Raw genomic sequence first — 18,138 nt, forward strand, 5'->3', positions numbered from 1 at the left:
GGTGACAGATGGTAGCTACACTTGCAGTGAACAGAGTATAATATATAGTACTTGTCAAATCACTCTGCTATACACCTGAAATTAGTGTAACATTGTGTGTCAACTATACCTCAATAAAAAGAGGGAAAAAAAGAGTACACAGTAATCTAATAAAAAGTTATAAAAAAAAGTTAAACTTCTGCATTAGGGGATAGTGCATAATTATCCTCATAATGTGTGAGTATTATAAATATATTTTTCTCACACATTTTTCATAAGTTGTTCCTATCAATCACTAATAATTACCACTGTTAAGGAGTTGTATAGTTTTGTTTAAATAACAGCATTTAAGTAACAAAATTAGGGGCACCTGGGTGGCTTAGTCGATTAAGCACCCAACTCTTGGTTTCAGCTCAGGCGGTGATCTCAGGGTCCTGGAACTGAGCCCTGCATCTGCTCTTTGCTCAGTGGGGAGTCTGATTTCTCCCTTTCCCTGTGTGTGTGTGTGTGTGTGTGTGTGTGTGTGTGTGTGTGCAAACACACACACTCTCCCTCCCTCTCTTTCAAGTAAGTAAATAAAATCTTTTTTAAAAAGTAACAGAAAATTAAATATAGAGCAGTTTCAAATAAACATTTTTCATAACTTCATGTTAAATTAATAACACATGTGTATATATTGTATATCACTTTTTTCCTGATATGGCGTGTCCTAGACTGATAGTTCAAAAAGATAGTCTTCTTACTGCAAGAAGTAAGAAGCACGTCTTACTTCTTAACATTGAGTGAATGTACCGTAATTTTTTCAACCAATTCTCTACTGATGGACATTTAGGTTGTTTCCATGGTTTGACATTATAAATAGTGCCACCAGGAATGGCTCTTTGTCTATGCCTTTTCACAGTTTTGCCACTGTATCTTTGGGCTAAATTCCTATAAACAGTATTTGAGGGCTCAGTATACATACATATACAATCCTGACACTGCCAAATTCCCCTCTACTGAGTGTTTTTTTGTCTGTTTTTTCCTTTTTTAATGTCCACCAGTAAGTGCTAGAGTTCTCACTTTTCCATTGCCTCATCAATACAGTATGCAGTCAAACTTTGAGAATTTTGCTGGACTGCTACATAATAAAAATGGTATCTCGGTATAGTTTTAATCTGCATTCTCTTATCATGAGTGCGGTAGGTTTTTTTTAATCTTTTTAGTGAATTTTACATCTTTTTCTGTGATCTGTCTGCTTTCATCTCTAACTTATTTTTCGGTGGGATTACTGGTTATTTTCTTTTCTGCTTCTAAGCAGCTCTTTATGATTTAAGTTGCAATTGTTTAGCCAGTACAGCATTTGTCTTTTTACTTTGTTTTTGGTTGCTTTTTATACTTGTTACATGAAGGTATTTTTAAATCAAATTTATCAACAAAGATGTCATTTAGTACCATGGGTGTTATTGAGATCCCATAAGAAGATGGCGTCAAGAGGGATGCAGGCTCAAAACTGAGTCCTGAGGAAGCCGAACATTTAGAGATCAGGAAGAAGAAGGGGACCTAGTGAAGGGCTCTGAGAATAAAGACCAAAGGTAGAAAAAAAAAAACAAAACAGGAGAGAGTGTTTCACTGAATCTAAGAGAGATGTCAACTCTCAATTACCCCTGTAATAACACATATATAACAAATTATAGTGGTGTTTTCTTTGTAAAAAATCTTTTCCCAATTCCCTTTTATGAATGATTTTCATGCAATTCCTTCACACTTTATCAAATGAATTTTCTTACTTAAAAAATATTAACCAAAAAAATTAACTACATATGTAATTCCCTTTGAGTTGTCCAATCCAGAGGAATTAAAACTCTTAAACTCCTATCAGAAGGGAAGTGAGCACAGCAGACATCAATTACAGTCAAAACATGAAATTAACAAATTGGAAGAGAAATTCAAAGAATCAAATACTGAAAAAAAACCTTAAGAATTAGATAAACTTTAGATCCTAATGAAATACACTGTGAAGAATTTGAAACTATTGAGCAAACTTGAACACTGCCTGGATATTTGATATCCAGAAATAAATATTTTTAAGTAGTATAATGACATTGTAGTAATCTTTTGGAAAAAAACAATATTTTTTAAGAGATCCTAACTGAAACATTTATAAGCAAAAAGATATGGTACCTAGTATTTGTTTCAAAATCATCAATAGGTTGGGGGTAAATGGAGAGAATAAGATGCATTGATAATTGTGGAAGATGGTGATGGATGTAAGAGTACATTGTATTACTCTATTTTTTGGATGGTTCATTTATTTATTTATTTATTTATTTATTTATTTATTTATTTGACAGACAGAGATCACAGGTAGGCAGAGAGGCAGCCAGAGAGAGAGAGGAGGGGAAGCAGGCTCCCTGCTCAGCAGAGAGCCCAATGCGGGGCTCGATCCCAGGACCCTGACACCATGACCTGGGCTGAAGGCAGAGGCTTTAACCCACTGAGCCACCCAGGTGCCCCTGGATGGTTCATTTCTTAATAATAAAAATTTCCTTTAATAAAGAAATTAAGAGCCAAATGTTTGTCCCTAATGGCTTTCTTTAGCTCATCCAAGAAGAAAATGATCTTTACTCTGCTGTACTACCATAGTCCCAGTGTGGGAGTGCTGACAATCCTGACTCCCATCTTTGACGCTCCATCTTGTTCGTGTTCATGTTCACTTCTCTCAGGGTTACGTCCCAGGTCCCTTGGAGATTAATACGCATTCCTTAGAAATGCCCACTAAAGTGAGGAATGTGGGGAGGCTTGCTTTGGCTTCCTAGGACTCTGTTTGACAGAACACAGTCTTTCCCCTTCCTGATCCACAGGTGCAGCCAAATGATTAAAGGTTAGCTGTCAGTTAAGTATTTGTGAACACTTTGATCCCACTATAATGCCCTTCTGTGGGTCCCCTCCCTCTACAAAATCTGTGGACTAAAGTCTGGACTTCTTGGAGAATAATTGTGCCTTTACCAAGGATCATCCATCTCCCCAAGGAGCCCCTTAGTAAGTTACCCTGAATAGAACTCCTGTAAACTGAATGGAGTCACCTTCTTCATTTTCCAATCTCAAAGCTCCTCCTCAGTTTGGGGGATACTTTACTGCCCCTCCTCCACCTTCTAACACCCAGCCATTTAAATAACATGACACACCACAACAAGTAATTTGCTACAAAATAACACACGTGGGCATAGAACCAGCAAAGTCAAATTGGGAAATTTAAAATTGTTTTCCCTTAAATGTTATACTAAACAGTTATTGTTCAAGACATTTCTGCAAAGGGGCGCCTGGGTGGCTCAGTGGGTTGAGCCTCTGCCTTCAGCTCAGGTCATGGTCTCAGGGTCCTGGGATCGAGCCCCGTATCGGGCTCTCTGCTTGGCGGGGAGCCTGCTTCCTCCCCTCTCTGGCTGCTGCTCTGCCTACTTGTAATCTCTCTCTCTCTCTCTGTAAAAAAGAAAAAAAAAAAAAAAAAAAAAAAAGACATTTCTGCAAAGAAGACATCAAGATGGCCAACAGACACATGAAAAAGTGCTCAACATCACTAGGCATCAGGGAAATACAAATCAAAAGATACCACCTCACACCAGTCAAAATGGCTAAAATTAACAAGTCAGGAAACGACAGGTGTTGGCAAGGATGCGGAGAAAGGGGAACCCTCCTACACTGTTGGAGGGAATGCAAACTGGTGCAGCCAATCTGGAAAACAGCATGGAAGTTCCTCAAAAAATTGAAAATAGAGCTACCTTATGACCCAGCAATCGCACAACTAGGTAATTACTTTAAAGATGCAAATGTGACAATATGAAGGGGCACGTGCACCAGGATGTTTATAGCAACAATGTCCACAATAGCTAAACTATGGAAAGAGCCTACATGTCCATCAACAGAAGAATGGAAGAAGATGTCATATATATATACACACACACACATACATACATATACATATGTATATACACACACAAATATACAGAATATATATATACAAAATATATATGACATTTTCTGTGTGTATATATATATATTCTGTATATGTGTATATATACACACACACACACACACACACACAATGGGATATTATGCAGCCATCAGAAAATGAAATCTTGCCATTTGCAATGACATGGATGGAACTAGAGGGTATTATGCTAAGCAAAACAAGTCAATCAGAGAAAGACAATTATCATATGATTTCACTGATATGAGGAATTTGAGAAACAAGAGAGAGGATCATAGGGGAAGGGAGGGAAAAATGAAACAAGATGAAATCAGAGAGGGAGACAAACTGTAAGAGATTCTTAATCTCAAGAAGCAAACAGGGGGGCGCCTGGGTGGCTCAGTGGATTAAGCCGCTGCCTTCGGCTCAGGTCATGATCTCAGGGTCCTGGGATCGAGCCCCGCATCGGGCTCTCTGCTCTGCAGGGAGCCTGCTTCCTCCTCTCTCTCTGCCTGCCTCTCTGCCTACTTGTGACCTCTCTCTCTGTCAAATAAATAAATAAAATCTTTAAAAAAAAAAAAAAAAAAAAAAAAAAAAAAAAAAAAAAAAAAAAGAAGCAAACAGGGTTGTTGGAGAGTGATGGACGTTGAGGAGGGTATGTGCTGTGAATTGTGTAAGACTGATGATTCACAGACCTGTACCCCTGAAACAAATACATTATATGTTAATAAAAAAATCAGTTACTGTCAGTAACCTAATTTAAAAAAGTTTATTAAAATTTTGCACAATAACCATTATGTATATTTCTTATAAAACAAAAAATTCCTGACACCATGTAGGCCAAAACATAAAAATCACTCATAATCATAGGCTGAATGAGACATGGCCTTTGTTCATACTGTTTATTCATTTTGTCCATGAATATATGTTTTTATTTTGTCTATTCAAAGTGAGTTCTCACTGTACATATTACTTTGTATTCTATTGCTTTTAACTTTGACTGTGAGTATCTTTCACTTTAATAAAAATTGTAGTAGAACACTCAGACACCTAAGTATTTTTCCACTCAGCAGTCTTTTAACTTTCACTCATATCTGTGATTACTTCTCCTTTGTGATTTTTTTTTTTTTAAAGATTTTATTTATTTATTTGACAGGGAGAGAGACCACAAGTAGGCAGAGAGGCAGGCAGAGAGAGAGGAGGAAGCAGGCTCCCTGCGGAGCAGAGAGCCCGATGCGGGGCTCGATCCCAGGACCCTGAGATCATGACCTGAGCTGAAAGCAGCGGCTTAACCCACTGAGCCACCCAGGCGCCCCTCCTTTGTGATTTCTGATCTTGATTTTTTTTCCTCATCATGCTTGGAAAAATTGCAAGAGTCAAACTTCTTACATCCACCCCCCCAAAAAAACCCAGTTTTTAATTTTGTCTTTTTTGTGTGCTTTCTAATTGATGTCTTATTTTATTCTTAGGAATGCTTTCTCAGGCTCTTTTGGTAGTCCTTTCTTAATTTCATGAGTATTTGATTCCTTTGATTTCCATTGTTTGTATTTAATACTGAGGATATTTGAGATAATACAATTTCCTCCTGTAGGTTTTATTACATATTCCTATTTCCACTGATTCCTCAGTTCTATCTCTTCTAAATTCCTCCTTGATCCAAGGTTATTCCAGAGTGTTTAAATACATAACATATTATGTATTTAACTCTATTGGCTAATAATCAGATAGGATCTAAAGCACTGAAATTTCGTGATGATGTACTAAGGCATAAATTTATTTCATTTTCATTTCTTTTTCCAGGCATTAAGTGGGCCCTTTGAATGTAAAAACACATATCTTTCAATTCTAGGGAGTTTCCTTAAATTGTGTTTTATTATATCCTGCCCTTTTCCCTCTAACCTCAACTTCTAGAAATATTCTTCAGGTGTCAGATTTCTGGAACTGGTCATTTTTTTTTAAAATTCTATTTAAATGGGTATGGAAAAATGTACTTAAAATTTGTTTGCACTTTATTAACTGAATTGCTTGAATATTCAGTTTTATCTCAAACTTTCTATCAAGTTTTCATTTTCGCTATCTTTTTTAAAGATTTATTTGGGGAGTGGGGGAGAGGGAGAATGAATCTCCAGTAAACTCCTCACAGAGGAGACCAATAGGAAACTTCGTCTCCTGACCCCAAGATCATGACCTGAGCCAAAACCAAGAGTCAGATGCTTAACTGACCAAGGCACTCAAGCATGCTTTTGCTAGCACATTTCTTAATTTCCAAGAGGTCATTTTGCTCGCTGAACATTTCTTACCATGATAGAACACTGTTTTCCATATATGTATTATTTTCTCATATCTTGGATACAATGGATGGTAATTCTCTTCTTTCTGCATGCATTATTTTTTCTAAGATTTCTTCCTAAGTATTTCAGTCTCTGCCTTCCATATTAGAAACTCCCACAATCTGGTGATTCTTGGCTAGAGGTTCATATTGAAGCATGGGATCTCCAAGAGCAGGTCTAAGGTTCTGTTCTCCCAGGAGGGGCTTGAAAAGGGTTGCCTTCACTATTAGGAGACCTGGCTGGGTCTTCTGTTGGTGAATTTCTGACATCATTACCTTTTGGGTCTTGTGTCTTGGACTGGTCCGATTTCTCTGCAAAGGTGCTTCGGATCCAGGGTCTTCATGTACATCTCCATGGGTACCATTCACATAAATGGTGTAGGGAAGTCTTCCCCAGAGCTGTGCAACCTAGCAGTTTTTCTTCAAAGATCTGCTGACTGAACAGCCCTTTGGAGTGGAGGAAGAGGTAAAGGAAGGAGAATCTCAACATCCCTTACGATATTTTCATTTAATCTTTTTCCTAAGTTACCCACCCTGCCCCATCTTTTCCAGGATCCCTTCTCTACCCCATGCCCTTACTTCCCAAAAGGTCTCTCCCTTATGCTTTCTAATCATCTACAGGGATTGAAGAGAAGCAGAGACATATGGAATTGAAGAGATGTTTGGTCTCCGTGCTTCTGAAACACGATCCCGTCTTTAGCTTCACCCTAGCCTCTACCTCCAGAAGCATCTGGGTCTTCTGGGTGTTTCTGTGATACAAAATGGGTGGCTTCTTGGCTTCCCTTACCAGTAGTTCAGTTTTTGGGTTTTCTCGGAGTTTCTGTGTAACAAAGTGGATTCTTGGCTTTCCCTCCCACTAGCTCATGATCTGACTTTCTTGGGTCAGCGAAGTCAGTGCCCCCATCCATGTGCTTCGTATCTTCAAAGACATGGATTTTTCTTTATCCATCCCTTTTGTTCTTGTGAGTGTGTGCCTTTTCACTTTTATGGAAGTTAATACCTTTGTCCAGTCCTCCATATTTAACAGGAAGTATGGTGAAGGGATCTCAAGCAAATCTCACAAACATGTAAATTCCAGTCTTACAACACACAAGACAATGGTTTTACATCATTTACAAGGTTGAGAGAATCCATTCTAGTGAACTGTAAAGTGACATAATGTAAATTTTCTTCACTTCTCTGGTATTTTGGTTATTTGGTACTGCTTGACTAGATTTTTCTAGAAGACTATTTCATACTGAAAGTTAAGTTCCAATACTTCACTTTGTCACACTCAGATGCATGGCTGCTTCTCTCATTTTTGAACATCTTTGAGGAAAAGAACCTTTATTTTATACTCCATCTCTTCAAAAATCCATTTTAGTGACTTGAGTTTATAAAACTATTAAGGTACTCATGCTTCAGCTTCTGTACTTTACAAGTACTCAGTGTAGCTGAAAAAAAAAAATCATTTCAGTTGCCTAAAGAACAGCTTTCAGGTGCTCAAAGATTTATAGTAAGCCTCTTATGATGGTCAGTCTAAAATAAAATATAAAACCATTTTTATTCTAAGCTAAACTGAACCAAAATATAGATGCTTGTGTGAGACATGATCTTGTAAATTTCTCTTTATCCTTCGGACATGACTTTTAGAAAGCTATAAATGATCATGTTTACCTTTCCAAAAATATGAAATGCTACTTTAATCTGCACAGTCCCTAAGTATTTGAAGTCCTCAGAGAACTCTGCCAAAGTTTAAGAAGTCTGGGCAACTCAAATATATAAAATCACGAGAGAATGGTTATTTATAGAATGGTATATTTCCATCTTTCTGTGCCAATTATTCTTAAAATATGCTTGAGATAAAGGAAAATAACATTTGTTGTATTAAGTGAAAATATATAATGTGAAGTTAAAACTAAGAAATAGGATTTATTCAAAACTGAATGCAGTCATTAAGAATGCAAAATGAAATCTACTCTAACCATCTTTCTTACCAAATGATTACCAAAATAATTTTAAAATAATCCAGATAAAATATACTGGCAAGTGTATAGGGGGAAGAAGGGAAGAAAATGTTTACCTGGTACAAGCTAGGATTAGTAAGTTTTCTTACTAATCCTTTCTTAGCAGTATCACTCTAGCCTTTTTCTCTTTAGGGACATTCAAGAAATAGGATTTCTATATATATACCAACATATGAAATGTAGAATTCACATTATTATGTAATGGCAGCACATGAGTATTAAAAAAAAATCTAGAGTTATACTAAAGAATCTGATGTGGTGTAACTTCCAGGTTCTAGAAGAGTCTAAACTAGGAGATCGATCCTTCCACATACACATAAATCAGTGAAATTGACCATGGTATCTGGAAGGTATTTGGAACACTCTTCTTTCATTATTTGCTCATTTTTTTTTTTTTGGAAATTATGGTAGGTGGGGCAAGGCACAATGCCTATTTAGTAGGGTTTTTGTGTAGAACTTTCATTTCTGCACACCCTTTTTGTTCTGCTAATCACAGAGTACATTCACATCATGGAATCTTTCCACACAACACAGACCTGTGAAAACTGTAGGATTCCTTGGGTCTTCACATGGTGATGGCCTCTCTTTATTCCACATGAGAAAAATATGAAGAGAAATTATCTTGTTACCAAGTCCTTCATTTCCAACACTATTTTTCAGTTTTGAAACTTTTACTGATTACTTCTATAACTCAACAAGTATTTATTACGCGCCCATTTTTGCCATGTACTCTTCTATGCAGTGACGACATCTCAGAATAAGAAGCCAACAAGATTCTCATTCTCACAGAAATTACAAGTTGGGAAGATTAATTATGCTGGTGTTTTATTATAAAAATAAATCAAATCAGAGTTTATTCAGAAGAAAGGCAGGAAAAACGAATTCTACCCCAACACAATTATTAGCATTTCAGTTTCTTTGCTTCTAGATTTTTTTCCCCTCCTCTGTCAGAATTTGTGGTTGATTTCCTTTGTTGGGGGGCTCTGTACGACAGAGTGTTAACATACCACATCATACATTTTTCTCCTTATAAGCATGTGCCCATGTAACTGCATCATTTTCAAAAGGATCACTTTTTAAATAAAGATTTTATTTATTTGACACACAGAGAGACATCACAAGTAGGCAGAGAGGCAGGCAGAGAGAGAGGGGGAAGCAGTCTCCCCACTGAGCAGAGAGCCCAATGTGGGGCTCGATCCCAGGACCCTGGGATCATGACCTGAGTTGAAGGCAGATGCTTAACCAACTGAGCCACTCAGGCACCCCAAGAGATAGTCATTTTTATAGCTAATACTATTCAAATGTTCAGTTTCTTGAGACTGGTATTTGGATGGAATCCTGAACTCCAGTTCCTATTCCATCCTTAGGAAAAACTAATCTCTACTGGGGTTTGTGAGAAATGCTCTTTATAATCCAAATCCTTTAATTTCAGGCTTGCTGATCAGGGATCTCTGGGTCTATAATGGGTTTATACAGACAGGAGACCTGTTGATGCTGCTGCCCAATGATGTGACATACATTTTCTCACAGAAAAAACATGATGAACAGCTCTTCAATTCCCAGGCCAGGCCAGATCGTGAAGGGCTTTGTTGGTCTACGATATACTTAGTGTAGCCTTACCATTAAGCTTCTTCAAAATTTCAAATGGCTTTTGATCCCAGAATTGTAAACTGAACAACTGCTATCGTGTTGGTGCTAGAATATGTTTGGCATTATAAAGGGCTATCATACAAATGAATTTTTGGAATAGGACTTATTTATAAACTTGTCTGTTGTAGCAATGCTACTTTTCCTTGTTAAAACAATTGTCAGTAGATAAAATAAATGGGTGAACACAACTCATTCTATCAAGATATAAAATGACTGGGTTGCCTCTATTTAGAAAAGAAAATCTCTGGCTTTGGTGACGTTATTTGAAATTCTTCAGATAATAGAACCTCTAATTCACACCTCAATTCCCAAAGATACTTTGTGTATGCACAGAGAACGATCTAGGTTTCTGGTATACTAAAAGATATGACCATCAACTGGCTTCTAATGTCAAGGAAGAGACGTACAAGCTGACAACCACAGCAGGAGCCACAGTGAAGTAAAGTGCCATGGTCTTGGTAGCGGCTTTGGAGAAAGTAAAAAGACAACCCAAAGAACAGAAGATTATTTTAAGTCATTTATCTGACACAGAACTTGTATATAGAGTATACAAAGGACTATTACAACTCAAAAATTTTAAAATGGACAAAAGATTCAAGTAAGATACAGAAATGGCCAATAAGCACTCCAAAAGAGGAGCACCTGGGTGGCTCAGTGGGTTAAACCTCTACCTTTTGGCTCAGGTCATGATCTCAGGGTACTGGGATGGAGCCCCACATCAGGATCTCTGCTCGGCAGGGAGCCTGCTTTCCCCTCTCTCTCTGCCTGCCTCTCTGCCTATTTGTGATCTCTGTCTATCAAATAAATAAATAAAACCTTAAAAAAAAAGCACACCAAAAGATACTCAACATCTTTAGTCATCAGGAAAATGCAAGTCAAATGAGATACAAATGAGGTACCACTTCATGCTAATAAAAGAGACCAATAATAACAAATGTTGGCAAGGATGTGGAGAAACTGGAACCCTTCTATATTGCTGATAGAAATGTAAAATGGTATGGCAGCTTTGGAAACAGTCTAGAAATTCCTCAAAGGCTAAACTTACAGACACTATTCTACTCCTAGAAATTCTATCCAAAGAAATGAAAACTTCTCTCTACACAAAAACATGGACTTGAATGCTCAGAGCAGCATTACTCATACTAGCCAAAGAGTAAAAAAATCACCCACATGCCCTCCAACTGAAGAATGGATAAAATGTAGTATACCCATACAATGGAGTATTATAACACAAAATGAGGTACTAACATGCACTACAAGATGGATGGAACTTGAAAAGATTAGGCCAAGTGAAAAGAGCCCATAGGGTTCCATCAACTCAGAATACCCAGAGTAGACAAACCAAGAGAGCTAGAAAGTAGATTAGCGGTTGCCTGAAGCTAAGCAAGAATGAGGGTTGCTGGTGATTGCTAAGAGGTACAGGGTTCTCTGAGGTAATTAAAATGTTTTAAAATTGATTATGGTGTTGATTGCACAACTGCGATTATACTAAAAGCCAGGGATGTGTATACTTTAAGTGGATGAATTATATGGTTTGTGGTTTATTGCTCCATAAAGCTGCTTTAAAAAAAACTGGGGTCACAGAATGGGAATGAAGACTGACTACAGGTGGATATGAGGATTCTTTTGGGGCTGGTGAAAATGTTTGATTCTGGCAATGGTTTCACAACTCAAACTTTATTAACAATCATTGAAGTATACCTTCAAAATGAATAAGGTTTATGGTAAAAAAAAAATCTGACATAATTTAAGTAAGCTCTCAGAGGATCTAAGATTCCAGCTCAGAGACAAGAAACTTTCTTGGTCAGAACCCAGAGTTCTGGAATAGTTACGCTCCCTGAAGCAGAAGTTCTGTAGGGCAGCATAATTTGTGGCCAGTCACAAGGCCCAGAGGTGTTGCTGCTAGCAACTGTATTTCACAAATTCCAGGTAACCAGTCATATGTTGATTTTCAACTGGTTAGGTGGTAAAGAAAGGTAGCTTGTACAGCTAAGCACTTCTTCGTGCCCCCAGGTGAACCTCCAGAACACATGACTATAGTAGGCTTCCCAGTACCGCATAGTCATCCAGAGTATCTTCTTACACTGGAGTCCTTCTTGGGACAGCAGTTATCAGAGCTTCCTGGAGCTCTGATGGTTTCCTGGAAGATGAAATGGCCTAATACCTCCAGAGAATGCCAAGGATCAGAGAGTTGGGGGACAGAGGGAGGTGTTCATCTATACAACACCAGAAGTCAGAGTTGAGTTTTTACATAAGGGGGAAAAATGAAGCAGTGTTGTAGCTAGCTGGCACCTCTTCTCTCTCCCATGCCTGGCAGGCCAGAATGGGCCCATATGGCTAGCCATTGTTACAGGCAGAACTGGATCTATGATCCAGAGACTGGCATGTCTGACCTTGAACAGCAGTCAAAGAACGGATTACCTGGTTTCTCTACCAGTCAGGCCCATTAGGATTCCACCAAGGCCACAGAGCAAGACCATGGAATGGGTAAAAACAGGTACCTAGTGTCTGGTCAAGTATGTAACATTGGTCACTCACTAGAGCTTAGCTATCTACTGTGATAATGACAACAACTCCAGAAGGGTCCCATGAAACCCTTCAGTTAGTACCTGGATAAAATGCTGTAGTATGTATCCACCTTGGTCTTAGGCTAAGAGCGACCAACCACTGGGAACCAAGCTCATGTGGCCCACCACATGGTATCCCATTAGTACCATACCTGGCAATAGGGGGAAACAAAACAAAATATTGACAGAGAAATTAAGTCAAGGGATTACATACTAGTTTAGCCTTTCTAATCTATCTGGGTTGAAGTACTCAGGCTGGATTAGGGCAAGTCCTTAAGAAAGTAGGATCTCCAGAGAAAAGTCAGGAGAGCTGGAAAGGTAGGTCTGGGAGTCATCTCGAAGGGTAAGAGGTAGTGATGGCATGATCCTTAGGACTGACTACATGAACCTGGACTTGAGTTCTTACTCAGCCACTTGCTACCTAAATACCTACGTAGAAAAGTTTCTTTTCATTCTCTGTAAAACTATATTCTTTTTTAGGTTGGTCAAATATGAAGTGAGAAAATTTTTTTCCGTATCTCTGAAGCCACAGTGTTAAGTGAGACACTCTCTTTCCCTCCCAGGAAAGACTCAGAATAAGAGGAAAAGAGCAGAAAGGACTAATAACAAAGATGGAAAATATGTGAGGACTGATTTCCTATCTGCTGATAATCAAGAACAAAGCAGAATGGAAATATAGATTATCAAGAGAGGGAAAACAATTTGTTTAAATATAAAATGTGACAGGGTGCCTGAGTGACTCAGTTAAGCATCTGCCTTTGGCTCAGGTCAGGCTGATCCTGGGATCCAGTCTTGCGTCACACTTCCTGCTCAATGGAGAGGCTGCTTCTCCCTCTCCCTCTACAACTCTCCCCTGCTTGTACATGCGCATGCGCACTCCCACTGTAAAATGAATAAAATCTGTATATATGTAAATTTATACATATGACAAACTCTTAAGGAAAAGTCAGCAGCAATTGAATGTTTTACGAATGTAGTATTTCAATGAGTATTTTGAACATGCCTATTTTAAGAAATTTAAGTTACTTTAAATTGAGGTTTAGGTTACTAACTTGCCAATAACCCATTAATTCTGAGAATTATTGTAAATTATGCTATCTATTATGTGACTCCCAGTAGGCATCCAGAGCTCACTGCAAAGTGAAAACAGGGATTTCTCAGGTCACAGAGGAACGTATTATTTTTCTACATTGATAGGTGGGTCAGTGGGTAGACAGGACTCTGAATCTGGATCCACCAACACCTAAGTTCTAATTCTGACTTCGGCATTTACTAGCTCTATGAACTTCAAGTTACAACACATCCGAGCTTTGGTGTTACCATCTTAGAAGCGGTTGTAATACTACCCATCTTTCAGGTTCAGGTTAATGAGGCATCATCAAGGTGTTTATAAACTTTATTCTACAAAAGGACATAGCACTCTGTCATGAAGAACAATCAGTTACTAAATATGTGTTGTTTTTCAGAACCCAATTTGTCTGGTAGGTATATATACTACAACCGAAAGAACACTGGGACTCATAACCATAATTTAGACAACATTGTTTTCTAGCAAAATGTAGGATGTTCTAGACTCAGAGGTTCAAACTTAGCTGCACATTATAATCACCCAGAGGGCTTTTAATATGAATACCCAAGCCTCCCCATCAGAGATGGTTTTACTTGCTCTGCAGTATCTTTAGAGTAATGAGACTTCTAGAAACCCTCCAGGTGATTCTGTGTGCAGCCAAGCTTGGGACCCACTGCCCTAGAGAAAATTGTCAAATACAAGTTGGGGGAACCAACCCAAGAATTCTACTTTAAATTTAGCTAATCTAACCTGGGTCTAGCCTAAAGCAGAGATTAGATTAGCCTGGATAAGCATAAATACATTGAGGGCTCAGCTTTTTGTTTCAAGACCAGTTCAGCAGAAATCATGGAGCTCAAAACACTTTCTTGCAGTCTTCCTCACTAGGTGCCCCAAGAAAAGTTGCTTATGGCCAGGCTGGGCTGTGGTTGGGACCATCTATGGTTGTATATGTTAGGGTTCTCTAGAAAACGGAACTAATAGGATGTAGGGTGTGTGTGTGTGCCAATCTCAAGGCAGTGAAACAGATATTCCAGCTAGAAGAGAGTCAGGCAGGAAGAGTTTTCCCTTGTGTGCAGGAGGGTCAGCCTTTTTTGTTCTGTTCCTTCAAGTGATAGGATGAGGTCCACTCACATTTGGGAAGGCAATCTCCTTTATTCAGTCTACGGATTCAAAGGTTAATCTTATCCAGAAATAAGACAGGATACACACCAGCATAATATTTAACCTAATGTCTGGGCACCCTGTGGCCAATTGATACATAAAATTAACCATCCTAGTGGCATTTGGTCCTTAAGCCTGTCTACTGCTCCTGTAGGAAGCACAAAAAGGCACCCAGGAGCAGGAGTAAGGAGACTTGGAGACAGCTGTCTGGTTTGTCTACAGCATAGTTTCTTGGAAATTGAGGGGAAAGAATGAGAAATTCACAAATTGCTCTATTATGGACTTCCAGATCTATGTGTCCTTGGATTATTTAATAGTAGTGGCTTCAGGGGGCACCTGGGTGGCTCAGTGGGTTAAGCCTCTGCCTTCGGCTCAGGTCATGGTCTCAGGGTCCTGGGATCGAGCCCTGAGCTCTCTGCTCAGCAGGGAGCCTGTTTCCCCCTTTCTCTGCCTGCCTCTCTGCCTACTTGTGATCTCTCTCTCTGTCAAAAAAAAAAAAAAAATCTTTAAAAAAAATAGTAGTGGCTTCAGGAACTGCTACAGCCAATTCTGTTTCTGTCACAAGCACTTGGGTCATTGAAAGGAGAAAATATCATAGGCAGGACATGAAGGAGTTCTCTCCCTTGCCCTAGAGAAGTTCACTCAGCATTCTTACTTTAATATTACTGAGATATGGCAGTCTTAAATATTCTATTTTACCAAAAGCATTATGGCCACTTAAGAATCTTCACCACTAGATAATTCTATATATAGACAGACAGACAGACAGACAGACACACCCACACACACACACACACACACACACACACACACACACACACTTGTGTGGGTTCTTCATGTTTTGCATTAGTTTTTTTCCTCCCTACATACTCCACCTGTGTCACTAGAACTTCTCTGACTCTACATGCTAAGCTCTATTTGTGAAATAGGAGCTTCTCTCTGCACTCTCACTTTTCTCAAACTCCTACCACCTGCAAATGAAACCTGTCCTCTTAGAAGCCCAATTCTTCTAGGAGCGAGCCAAAGTCAGCTGAAGCCTGATTACTTACTATAGCAGGAACCAGAAATAGGCTTATGGGAGGCAGAGGGTGACGGTGGGGGGACTATCCTGGGAAGGGGGGAAAAATACGGTTGCAAAATAACACCCAAACCAATGAGGAGAGCAATTGCCCTAAGTAGCCGTAAGTTCATACATTTCTCCTCTAGGAGGCGCTCTCCAACTCCTCCACCCAACTCCTGCCTCTGTTATCTTTGTGTATCATCGCTAGTTCTCAAAGTGTGATTCCCAGAGCCGAGGCCTGAGCTCACCTGGGAACCTGTTCGAAACATAAATTCTCAGACACCACTCTAGACCTACACAATTGAAAACTCTGGGAGCGGAGCCCAGCAATCTGCTTTAACAAGTCTTCCAGTGAGGCTGACGTTTATCTTTGTGAAGTTTCACGCTAGTGACACCACACTCTGCTTCCTCAGTGCTGTAGGGACCCACCTCTACAAATGAATATTCCGCTCTCTTCCAGCTCATTAAGTGGGAAAGATGATTTCCTATTCCCGTCTGCGGGCTAAGGCTCTTAGTGTTGTACGCAAACAAGCGGAACATCACCTCGCTCCTAGCTGGATTTCTTTTTCTTTTCTTTCTTTCTTTCTTTCTTTTAAATTCCCTTTCAGTGTAACAGAATTCATTGTTTTTGAACCACACCCAGTGCTCCATGCAATACGTGCCCTCCCTATTACCCACCACCTGGCTCCCCCAACCTCCCACCCCCCGCCCCTTCAAAACCCTCTGGTTGTTTTTCAGAGTCCATAGTCTCTTATGGTACATCCCCCCTTCCAATTTCCCTCAACTCCCTTCTCCTCTCCATCTCCCCATGTCCTCCATGTTATTTGTTATGCTCCACAAATAAGTGAGACCATATGATAATTGACTCTCTCTGCTTGACTTATTTCACTCAGCATAATCTCTTCCAGTCCCGTCCATGTCGCTACAAAAGTCGGGTATTCATCCTTTCTGATGGAGGCATAATACTCCATCGTGTATATGGACCACATCTTCCTTATCCATTCGTCCGTTGAAGGGCATCTTTGTTCTTTCCACAGTTTGGCGACCGTGACCATTGCTGCTAAAAACATTGGGGTACAGATGGCCCTTCTTTTCACTACATCTGTATCTTTGGGGTAAATGCCCAGTAGTGCAATTGCAGGGTCATAGGGAAGCTCTATTTTTAATTTCTTAAGGAATCTCCACACGGTTCTCCAAAGTGGCTGCACCAACTTGCATTCCCACCAACAATGTAAGGGTTCCCCTTTCTCCATATCCTCTCCAACACACGTTGTTTCCTGTCTTGCTAATTTTGGCCATTCTAACTGGTGTAAGGTGGTATCCCAATGTGGTTTTAATCTGAATCTCCCTGATGGTCCTAGCTAGATTTCTGAACAGCACAGCCATGCAAAGAAGGGAAGGGATGAAGCAACATGAAGCAAAAGACGAAAAATAAAAGTTGTGAGGTGAACTTGCACCTCTTTTATTCTAACAGGGAAACATTACTATGACTTTTGGCAGGTTTCCATTCTGAGTATTTGTTTTTAGGTGATTTTCACATTAGTCTACTAGACTGAAAGTCACTGAAGCAGAGATTTTCAAACCCAAGACTATCGGAACTCCCTGGGGCAGGGAGAGGAAGAGAGGGAGAGGAAGCTTGTCCGCAGGAGGAGTCCTGTCCATCTCCCCAGAATCCCGATAGGTCTAAGGTGGGGACCAGGACTGCATTTCCAGCAAGTTCCCAGGTAAGACCTTGTTACTTGTCTTTCAACCACACCCTAGCACCGCACTAGAGGACAGAATCTGTGCCTCAAGCATTTAACAAGTGCCCCATATGTTCAAAACCCCACATTAGCTACTTAGAAAAGAAACACACCTGTTTTCAGTAGGCTCCTAGTCTTGTAGGAGCAAACAGATATAAAATATTGTTTCATCAAATTTAAATTTATTGAAGAGAAAGTTCCCCTAACATAGGGATAATGATAGTATTCCCTTCATAGCATGACTGAGAAGATTTTAAAAGATCAAACATGAAAAGCACGGACCATAAAGAATTTTTCAGCAATGACTGGCACGTAGTAGAAGCCTATATCTTGGTCCTTAGGGGTGTTTGTACAGGAAAGAGGAAGTGAGAAGCCATAGCCAATAGTGGGATTCTGAAGAGTCAGCCAAGCAAAGGGGAGCTGGAGTCACTCACCTGTGATTGTGGGTGCACACCCTGATGGCCATAGCAGGCAATTGATGTGAAACCAAAGCTCCTTTTCAGATACAATATAAAAGCTTCTCCAAACCAAGTGGTAGGCAGCATGTCTTGAAAATCCAGCAACAGAATTCAGCAGGCAGAAGGAAACAGAAACAATAGAAAGAAAGCAAAAATCGTATTCTGGGAAAC

This window comes from Meles meles, chromosome 11 (assembly GCF_922984935.1).
Source record: "Meles meles chromosome 11, mMelMel3.1 paternal haplotype, whole genome shotgun sequence".
NCBI lineage: Eukaryota > Metazoa > Chordata > Mammalia > Carnivora > Mustelidae > Meles > Meles meles.